Below are 11,626 nucleotides of genomic sequence, written 5' to 3' on the forward strand. Positions count from 1 at the left end.
TGGGAGGGGGAGATTTTCATCTGGATGAAATCCAAACAGGCTTAGGGTATAAAATGAAACACATCTATCCAAATGAACATTATTTATGACGGCTGCAAGCCTAAAGGCACAGTTTTTGCATAGGAACTGGCTCCCTACCTATACGGTTAGGTAAGCGTTATCCAGCTGACAAGTTGGTAACAGTGTAAGTAAAAGAAACCTTTTGGATTTGGTCTAAAGACAGAGTTCTACATATGGGCTTGTTTTAGTGCTGTGCACCACAACATTTTTAACTGTCGAAATGTCGATGTCGTGCATTAGTTCTTTATTTCACATTGATTTTACGCTGGCTTGGGTTGAGGACAACATCCAGGTAATCGGCAATCACTAAAATATTCCGTCCCCAGGGTAAGACCCCCAACATTACAGCGTACATCTCCATGGAGCTGCACAGACTTGTTTGGGAACTGGTAACAAATCAACAGATACTGTAATACTGTATGCACAGTAAATGCCAGCAAATACAAAGAGGATGTTACCCGGATTACCTAGTAATTCCTGCTGCGGAAAGTGCTTTGCATTTCTTGGGGTGTTTTTTCCCATTCAGTATTGCTCACGGTGTGACATTACTATATGACTTCTCACAGTACTGGCTTTATGTTATTTACATTTATTAGTGTTAAAGAGCAGGGGACAAGGAGCCTTGGGTAACGTGGCTAATCATTCTTAGCCAAGTGAAACGACGAAATGTTCTACACATAAATATTTCCCTTCTTTCCTTCCCCCTGGAAAGTCTATAAATATTGCAAATACCCAAGAGCTAAGTTACAACACTTCAGAATGACTTTGTGTGAAACGCTGCATATTTAATTCGCACGGGCAGGAGCACTCCTTCAAACGAGTTCACGGAGAGGAGGTTTGCAAGGTCTTATTCGCCACATCCACGCTGGTGTTACCAGCCACCCGCAGGTGCCCATGGGCCTGACCCGCAACCATCCAGGTTCACGGAGTCCAGGGCAGAGGGCGGAGGAGCCTCTCGAGAGCTGTTTTTGCGGTTAGACGGAGCTCCTGCACAGGAGCTATGGCCCTTCCCTCCAAAAATCGAGCCAAGAGGGAAGACACACTGCGAAGTGCCATGCAGCAACGGGTGATACCACCCGGCCCACAGCAAGGCAGAAAGCATGCTAAGCAAACTGAGTTTCCACAGCTGGTGGAAACAAGAGAATAATACAAGCTGAAATGTTCTCAACTGATTTTATATGATTTACCTTCTCTCCACAGAGGGTTGGGATGAGAACCAACTCCAAGAATATTTTAGTGACCTCCACTGGAGAAATGGAAAAATAGTGGGACAGAGCCATGCCAATATTAAACCAAATCTACAATTACTTCAGGTCCGTAGGGAAAAGCCATTAAAATCATGATACAGGGTAAAATGCGTGGAGTAAAATAATCAAAACTGATCACAATATCACATGCATTACTCCTACTAATAGTAATGAGATTTTCAGGTAGAAGACAGTCTTAAAACTGTATGCTGACAATTCAGTATCTGGAAGATGCCTAAATCACACACCCGTTTCTTAAGAAAAGTCCTGTAGGAAGGTATACCTTGACTTCTTATTTTGCTTTTTGCAAAGGGACGTTCTTACAGGCACATGGCATTCCATCTTCAGCAATGGAATTCACTGTGTTCTGCTTCACTAACAAACAAAAATGGGAATTATAAGTGGATGACATTCTTTTGCAGAGTACGGGCAGAAACCTATAACGCAATTCAAGCAACAAAAGGCGATGTCCAATGTGTCCCCTGGTGGATGCTAAACTAGAGAGACTGTGGGTCTGATCCAGTACAGCAACCACAGTGTTACATCTCCTTAATTATTTTCTATTTTTATCTTTTCTATTGTTAGGCATTTTCCTTAATTAAAAATTCAGAGGAAAAGGAATTAAAAAAACTTCAGAGAGTAAACTAGGAGCCTTTATTTCCTGATGAATATCGCAATCGCATTATTTCCCTCGGAGGCCTGGTTTTAAGCCTACTGAGCCAGCCAGTTTTTGGTGCCATTACATAATTGGCCCTCTTAAAAAGCATAAAAGCATTTGAACAATTTTAAAGTTATTTGCCTTTGCTTACAGTCATGTGTCTGGCAAGACATAACATGATGTGATGTCTCCTTCACAACAATGTAATTTAACTTTGGAAAAAACAGGTCTCTCTCCAGACTTTCTGTCCTGAGCCCTACATTTTGTTGGGAGAATCTTCTTGTTTTATAATTCCTGTTCCAAGCTGAGCAGTTTAATTCACAATATTTGTCCAAGTGCCTTCAATTCCCATTCGTAACTACTAATAATTACAGCAAGTTATCCATTCGCTTTAGTTTCCAAGCCCTTTTAAGGAAAAAGTATTGTGTGAAACAGTTTTTTTCTGGTGTCTGGGTCCTTTTCCTTCAAAGGGACAAAAGGCCAGCTCATTCAGTATCATTTCAGCTCTTAATTTGGACTTTTATTTCTTAATTTCTTCTTATTTCTTTCAACCATATGTGCGTGTCAGAGGTGAGGCAAAGTGACAAACCATTGGAAAACACTCCTGAGTTAATTCTGGAAAAGGACATAGCTAGCAAGGAGCCTCGGAGGTTTGGGCAGCCTGTACTGGGCACTCTGCCTGCACCACAACCTGCTCCAGGAACTTCTCCACCCTGGTGCAAGCTACTCCTGTAATTTGTGCAGGCACAGTCCACTGTCCACCACAAAGAGTTGCTGTGAGATTTGTGTCATGGAACATTTTTAGTTGTCTGACACCAGATGACTCCTAGGGCCTCTTAGCTGTGAAGAGCTAGAGTCAGTTTTAATGAGACCTAGCAACATCTTAATCCACATCTAGTCCTTAATGCAAATACACCTTGATGGCATCTTCTTCTGTGAGCACTAGGTAAAGCTTTACAACAAGAAGCTCCAGAGTTCAACTGTCTCCTTCTCAAAGCACTGAATATGGTTACTTCACAAGCTTTGTTTGCTCATACTACACCCCAAATGGGGGTTATTTTAAAATTAATTCGCCAGTCACAGTGAGTAAGTACAGCACTGTCCCAGCAACCATCTGCAATATTTGCAAAGTAATGTTTGAAAAGTCTACGACAAGTTGAGGATGGTTCACACTTCCACAGACTCACACCAAAATAAATCTCCACACAACGTTGTTATAAACACTGTAAGTGTATCCATCGTGTGAGACTCTGCAGCTGATCACAGAAGTCCCATCAAACATTACAAATGCAAAGACTCTAACTAAAAGTCTGTCTTAATGCTCTGTGCACATAAACTGTCAGAATTATTATTCACCTGTGAGCATCACATATAGAAAATCCATTACGATATATCAGACTTTTAAAAAACTCATCCATGGCAAAGACGATGGAAAATCACGATTAAATGTTACACTCGTGTCTTTAAGATTGTAAAAATATCCCAATACTTCTATTAAGCATTGCTTTAAGGACAGAGGTTTACAATGAACCACCCGAGTTTAAAAGTCCATCTCCTCACAGTCACCAGCAATCCCATAGGTTTTGAGACTGTCAGTATCCATGGGACTATCCCTCTGCACAGCCTCGCACGTCAAAACCTTCCAGTAAAAGAGCCGAAGAACTTAGCTTCCCATCGAGCAGATGCCTCCGTTCAGAAGAGGTGCACGAGCTGCACTTAGGCAGTGCTGATTTTGTGCGGTCTGATTTTTTGAATGCTTGGCCATAATATTCCGTGAATGCAAAGATTATTTATAGTTAATGGGGATAAATGTTTTAAGTGGAGTTAGATTCAATCTTCTACTCAGTAAAACCTACCACGGTTTGTTTTATGCAGTTTATCCTAAAGGGCTGCTTCCTTCCCTCCCATCCCCTCTTTTTTTTCTTGCTAAGTAATGGAAAGTTCCAAATTATTGTATTCACCTATACAATAAAAGACTAGCTTTCAGCTACACAACAAAGAAGCATTTGTATCACATCCTGGTTTTAGCTTTTATATCTAAATTTTATCAGTATACATATGGATATTATATGTACAGGTTCTGTGGGCTTCTTTTAATGACTAAAGGCAGTTCACCTTATGAAACTATAAATCTCTGAAAACTGCACAGAACCCTTCCAAATAGGGCTTAGTAGGTGAAAAAGTAGTTCTTGCACTGTTGTAATCAGGTAAATATTTTTGTAGAATATGATATTCCTCTTCTTTCCAGAAACAATGTTCCTTTTCTGAAAACTGAACAAGAAAAGATATTCCTCAAGCTAAATAAACTTTATTACCTTACAAGATGTTTTCTGTAAAAAAGTGCTAAGCTGAAGCAGACTTCTGCTCTGCTTCTCCTACTCTACTAGAGTTTCCTTTATTCAGTTTAATGTCAGCGTGCCGGCAAGTGATGGAAAATTACAAAGCGCCGTATTCAGCTGTATAACAAAAGACGAGCTCTCAGCTCCACAGCCAGAGAGCGTGAGACTGGATGAAAGAATTTACTAAAAAAGCTAAGCAGGAAGTAGTTAAAATTCCAGCATCTGCAATGAGGAAGGTAGTATGTGCAACTCTTCTCTTCACAGGCAGATTTTCTCCGGAGGTTTTCCACAGAAAGATAACCTTTGGATTGTTTTGATTTAAAATGCTTATTATAAATGACATAACCCAAGCAATTACCCTTATATGAGTTACAGCCGTTTTGTGAGATGACAAAAAGCAGATAAAATGTCAGTTGATGCTTCTTTATGTAAGTGGGTTACAAAATCATGTGACGTGCTTTTCATAGCTAACTGCGATCAAATGTCTGTGGAGGAAATAAAGAGCACGCTTAGGCTACATGAAGAGAAAACGGAGATTCTGCTAAAAAAAGCAGAGAACCAAATCACAATAGCAGAGAAGTTCACAGTTTAAGTTCAGTACTTTGGTAGCTCATTGCCAGTAAAGAAAACTTGTTTTCCTTCATGCAAATAGCAATGAAAACCATTTTCTATTCTAACAGGTGCAGTTCAAATAGGAAGAAAATTCCACAGACAAACAAATAAAAATGAGGTCTCTGATCAATTATTTCAAATAAAAAAATCCATAGACCTGATGTATCAAAGTCCAGTTCTTGGATGCCAAAAACGAATAGCTTATATTTATGTTTTTTTCCTTTAAATTCAATTGTAAAAAGAGATTAAAAGTCTTGCCACCTAAGAAAAATGGGACAGACAGCAGCTACAATGAAATTTTCAAGGTCAACATCTGCCTCAAACTGTTAATGAGATTAGGATAAATATATGTTTAACATAATGTTATGTTTCATGATGCACTTGTCTGCACTCCTTGGAAAAAGTTTGTCCTAGAGTGCTTAGACCTGAGTTTAAGTCACTTTGGGCTTGTTTTTCAGGAACTAGTCAGGCAGGAATGAATTTGTGACTACCAAGTTTGCAAATGAGGAAAAGAATGATATTGTCCGATAGACTCCATCTGAAAAGTAAAACACATTTCTGGAAGCCAGTTTTTGCTGAGGCTCCATTGACTAACTTTCATTAAACGTAACTTGAAATCAGTGTCTGGTCACCTTCCAAAGCAGAGAGTTCAATCTTGCTTTGAACAAAGTGGAGATTCTTTTTTTGGCTGTTACTGATGAGCCATTCTTGTGTTTTTTCTGTCTAGATTCGTGACAAATTGCTGTTTATCAGAAAACCTGTGGCCACGGGTAACTGGCAAAGAACTTACAAAGCAAACAGACTTCACTGGGAGAACCCTGACTGCGGTGCAGAAGGATGCAGGCGAAGTGCCTTGTTTCACATCTTCTCCTGCTATTTTCACGTTGACATTAAGTCATCCATTTCGCCTTAGTTTCATTTCAGCCCTTGACTCTTAACTGGAACTGTCAAGAATATTAGAAGATTAAAACAAGAATTCAAGGACCATGGTAAAACCATAAGCACAAAAAGTATTGTTTCAATAGGGTTTACTCTAAGCAGATGTTCTTGATGAAAGCCACATCGTCCATGTCGGAAGGCATTCCCCAAAACTCCTATTGGCTTCCAGTTGTACTCTGGCAGCCAAATCAAATGCAAGCAGTGGGTTTACATCTCTTCTTCAGTAGTTGGAGTGCAAATGTAAGCTTTCTTGAAAAAAAAATTTGCCCAAACTTGCTCAGATTTTGCCTAAATCAGCAGTAGCTTTTTGGACCATCTGCCTATTCTCTGTGCCCACATTTTTTTGGATAACTCCAGGAGAAAAAAAAGTTGGTTTGAATATCAGATAGCTCAAATCCCTTGTTCTCCATGTCTCCAGTTATTCTCCTGCACACTCCCATTTCCCCAAACAGTGATCAGCGCCCACCTACCCTGTTTAACCAACCTCCCATCTCAACCTCATGTTCCTCCTCTCCCCAAAACAGGTCTGCGTAGGCTGCTAGAGCCTGGACACCAGCATTTGCTGCCAATCACTGTCCATGGTATTTTGCTTCAGTGCAAGGCAGTCCCCTTCTTAGATCTCACGTGCTTTATATTCCTACGTATTTTTAATTGGAACAAATTTCTTCTGTGTTCCAGAAAACAGTACCAAAATCCCAATAGTCTAGAAACTCCAAACATGAGGTTGCTTTTAAAGTGTTTTTTGTGGAAAAATAAATAAATCTCCTTGTCTTAAATCCAGATAGTAGAATATTTTTGATCTCCAGCACAATCTAGGGGTCCCAATGAAACCGGGGCCCAACTGAGCTGAGCACTGTATGAGAACAGAGAGTGAGAGCCAGAGAACTTGCAGCCCAATAACCTGGTCAGACGAACTAACAGATGACTAACTGAAACACTTATGTTAACACATTACCGATTAGAAGAAGACAGCCAAAGAAGCTTAAAGACATTGACCTCATTCTAGAAGTCTGAAGACCAACCTCAGAGTGGAACACGAGAGTGTAATTTTTCTTAGGATAAAACACATCATAAAAACTTTCTGTGGTGGCAAACTCTAGATTGACCGTGTTTTGCAATAAAAGAGCAGAAAAGTACAGACTGAAGAAATAAAACCGGCTAACTTGCCAGGAAATTACTGTATTATTAAATATGACGATGAGATTCCCACAATCACAAAGGAAGGGAAAACATTTGAAACATATTAAAACGGCTTGAGGACAAATTCACTGCTAGTTTAAGTGCAAACAGCCCCACTGATTTCAATACAGTTTTCTCTTTTGAACCAACTGATAGAATAAATTTTTGTTGTTATAAATGTACTTTTAGGGTAATGCACAGAACATACAGGATCTATTTTATTAGAAACATGTAAGGGCAAACAATGGAAAGGGAAAAAAACGCATTTTCTTTCATTTTGTTTTGTAGAGTGCCTATAAATACCTCACTCATGTTTCCGTGTCCATACTACAAATACCATGTATTTCAGCTGGAGCTGCTGTGGTATATACATTGCATGTTACATCTCTGAGCTCATGATGAGCACAAAACTGAGAAGGTTTTGATGGGGATATTTGTAATTATGCATGGAAATATGCCTTTACTTAATGTGCTGCATTATCTACTGATTGTTTTATTAAAATGTTGCATTTTCGTTCAAGGGGAAATGACCAGCTCCCTGTATCTTATCAGCGCCTCCCTAGAGAACACAGTCATTGCAGTCTAGTGCTATCCCTCCGGGACACTCAGGACACGACTGCTCCAGGCATAACCTTTCTGGTATTCATTCGTACCTTCAAAGTGACCAGAAAAAACACCCTACCCGAAACTCGGCAGAAGTCAAAATCATCCTGGTCTCCGGACAGCTATTCGCGCTCTACTTCATCTCAGTTCTACAGCATCGTCTAAAAGCAGCTCAGCAGCGAGTGGAAAAGACATGCCTTTTTTCTGTTAGGAAAAGCAGATTTCTGTAAGCAACTTTAAGACTCAGCACAATCCCTTCACTCACTATGGATCCAATTTTAACTTAAAGGTAGATTGTTATCTTTATTGAATATGATGCAAAATAGGAATAAAATCACACGCTCCTTATAAACCTTAAGTTCTTAGACTATATAGAAAGAGAGGAAATATGGAGAACAACAGATAAACAAAAGGCATTAAAAAGATATTGGGTAGCTCAAGTGTTTGTTCAATTCCTTTTTTGATAGCTACAATTTGAAATTTTAGAGAAACAAATTATTTATTTCTTTTTTTATACTGAAGTTCCTTAGAATTACTGGATTGTTTTCTGCCTTTTATTTAACAGTTTTTAATGACATCTTAAACTTGTGAAGTCCAGTTTCATAACAGCATTTTATGTGGCTTGGATTGTAAGTGGCTGAACTAATAGAGCTTATTCTTAAAATAAGGTATCACTTAAACTGTAAGAAAGAGAAAAATTAGCTGCCTAGCATCATTCCTCATGTCATATAATAAGAAGCAAACATCCAGCAGAAGAGGGCAGTAATATTCAGTGAATCCTTCTGCAAGAGGACAGTTTCAAAGTTAACTCACTCACTTTTTGCTTCTTTAAACACAGTTGTTGAAAAGAGGTCATTTGGGGTGCTACCTACTGAGAGGGGAAAAAATCGAGAATGTCTTATACTCCATTAAAATACATAGTATTAAGGCTTAATTTTCATGTGCAGTTGTCAGGAAGTCTCCCAGAATTGCAGAGCAGAATTGCACTTTAAGGGTGCAAATATTCCCAATGAGGAGAGGTAGGGAATTTATTAATGTTTTCCCATTGATACACAGCTATAGATAAAATGAATGAAAATCATGGGGGGAGGAAGATGCATTTGCTGGAAAGATCTTGCTTGCTTTGAAAACGATACTTAGAGTAAACACCGTACCCACCTTGCAGGAAAGACCTGCTATTGGCAAAAATTCACACTTCTTAAAATGTCAGTCTCCCTTTCAGCTAAATGCCATCTCAGAGAAGGCCTTATTATCGGGACAAGAAGATTTTCCTTAGGTTTTGGGAGCCAGTACAAACGTGCAGCACCAACAGGGCAGGTTAGCAGGATTTTCCGTGATGCCACTGCACTGCCGCTGCTTTCAGTGGCATTACCGAAGTATGGCGAATGTTATGGATTGCTGTATCTTCCTCCAGTACTTTCCCGAAAATTTGCCTTTTGCTGATAGATGTTAGGGCAATAGTAAACTGACCTCACCTTTTCCACAGATTGCTTTCAACCGGACCAGAGGATATTTAAAACAACTATCACAGAAGTAAAAATAATAGCGGCATTTTTAAAGACAGTTTATATGCTTTAAAATAGCCCACTTGTTAGCTGATGCATAAAATCTCCACCTGGTGGCCGATCCTGCCACAGCAAAATAATTTCGTTTTTAAGAAAAATTCCAGTTCAAACACATAGCCAGTTCTTTATTACCGACAACCCTACGGTGACGCATGGGGAAGGGCAGCCTTTGGCGAAACAGCCGCACCATGGCTCCCTGATTTTCCCCCGTCTTGCCACAGGAGGCTGAAACAGCCGAAGAATGCTTTCCATCATACTACAGCTATCAGGCACACGAGTGACCTTCCCCGGTGGAAAACAAACTTGAGAAAGCTCGTGTTTTGTCAGCTGCCCCGCTCTGACCCCGGACTGCCCCTAGACCGGCAATGGGTAGGCTGGAGGGTGGAAAAGTCCTCGCTAGTTTTGCAGCTGCAAAAAGTACCGCTTCCCAAGGAGAGCCGTCCTCTGCTGAGACTGAAGCTCTGTGGCCTGGTCTGCACATTTTGTACCTACAGTAGTTCAAAAACGTAATCCCCAGGGTCCTCCACATCCCTGGGTAACACAGTTGCCTTTGTGTTATCATTTAAGAGGTAATTCTCTAACAGTATGCAACTATTTCAGCTTTCCTCTTCACTCAGCGTCGCTAGTTCTACACCTTCAGCTTCAAATATAATCCTGGAGACACCCTCTCTCCTTAGGTCTCTCTGAGCATCTCCTTAAAAACAACAGCTTTCATGTCTACTGTTTTCAGTATAGCCTTATTATCTAAGGGTATCAATAAAATCTTTGTAAGACATAATAAACTCTGTGCAAGATGGACATATAAAAACCCACCAAGCAAGACCCTCAGTGTACGGCGTTATGCGTAGCAGCAGGCAAGCTCTCCCTTTGCAGACTCTGTTCCGCTGCGCGTTACCTGCATTTCATAGTCGACCTGGCTCGTGACACCTTGCAATGCAGGAACGAAACATCCCCATTTCACACTTGGGAAGGCTGAACAGTAGTTACACGACTCGCGCAAAGCCCCAAGAGACAGCGAGTTATGGGTCCCGCAGGAACAGACTCCGGGCAGCCACCCTTTACTTCAGTCACGCGACCAAGGCCTGCAGTTCATCGTATACATTTATAAAATATATCCATACGTATATATATGTGTATGTATAATAGCCGCGTGTGCTTTTTGCTCTGTCAGAGTTCAGAAGCAATGACCAACGTTAGGAAGAATCATCCAATTCTGGAATTTCTTGCGCCATTCTCTAAAACCTCTCGGATGACCTACCACTGATGTATACAGATTATTCACGAACCATAATACAGTCCCTCTTGGCCAAATTCACGTTCTGCTTACATTGGACCAGATCCACTTTCTGTAAAGTCAATGATTTGAAATTTAAACTTGAAATTTAAACCCGAAATTTAAACCCGATCAGTAGCAACTCTCAGAACATCTTTTTAACTAAAGCAATAGCTGGTTATTTTCCGTCGGTGTTTTACGCTGCCACCGAGGGTGAAAGTGTAAGTAACAGGAAGGCTGCAGCAAGCCCCTAGGATCACGCCGCAGACGGTTACGCCATCCGGTAACATCCTTCTGCGTTTCATAATTCATTTTCCACGCACAGCAAAGAATAAAAATAGTAGTAAAGTGTGCATAATTAAATTACTGAATACAGATCTATGACAAAAAAGATAAAGCATCCTCAGACGGCCAAAATCTGTAGAGTATTAAAAGGAAATGAGCACAGATTTGTTTACAAAGCAACTATACACAGCAGTAGGGGGTATTTTAAGGCAAGATTGCTGGGAAAAAAGAGTCACTGGTCATTTCAAAATTAAACTTCTAATAACAGATTTATTTTATTAGAATTACAACAGAACACGAATATACAGGGACAAAGTGAGATAATCTCGGTATTCATTCCTTCCCCCTGCGCGTAGTCTTTTGCACTGTAAGCGCTCTGCGACGAGCTCCGTTTCACACGGGTAAAGGAAAAAAGGTCTCCAAGCACTTAACCGTTTAAAACGCCATTTACAAATTACCTGATTAAAAATACAAAGCTAAGGTCCTCAGTAATGTCAATGGTCAGACACAGCGGGAAAGCAAAGGCAGTATGATAATCACCGCCGATATCGCGGCCAGCACCGACTTCTTCTGCCCGGGGGAAAAAAATCACTGCGCTCCGCGCCTCAAGGGAGCGTGCGCCTTCGCGTGCGCTTGGGCGAGCAGGGAGCGCGGCGGCGCGCGACAAACGCAGGGTGCGATACACGTACGGGATGTGGATGCGGTAACTTGACAGCGCCGCTTGGAAAAGGAGCGTTTTGCTCTCAGAAGAGCGGACCGGGGCGGGGGGGGGGGTCAAGAGCCGCTGTGGAGCCGCGGCAAGGCGGCTTCCCGCAGCCAGCGGGGGCAGCGCGGCCGGGCCGCGCCGCGCCGCGCCGCCTCACCAC

The 11,626-nt window shown here is 41.1% G+C and overlaps 1 protein-coding gene across 1 annotated transcript in view; it reads right to left on the reverse strand.

The window, feature by feature from the left end:
• PLA2G4A (phospholipase A2 group IVA) overlaps positions 1 to 11,626 on the reverse strand; it is a 173,011-nt gene that overhangs the window by 98,791 nt on the left and 62,594 nt on the right. The gene's annotated exons all lie outside the window — the stretch shown is intronic.

The sequence above is a fragment of the Apteryx mantelli genome, chromosome 8 (assembly GCF_036417845.1).
Source record: "Apteryx mantelli isolate bAptMan1 chromosome 8, bAptMan1.hap1, whole genome shotgun sequence".
NCBI classification, from domain to species: domain Eukaryota; kingdom Metazoa; phylum Chordata; class Aves; order Apterygiformes; family Apterygidae; genus Apteryx; species Apteryx mantelli.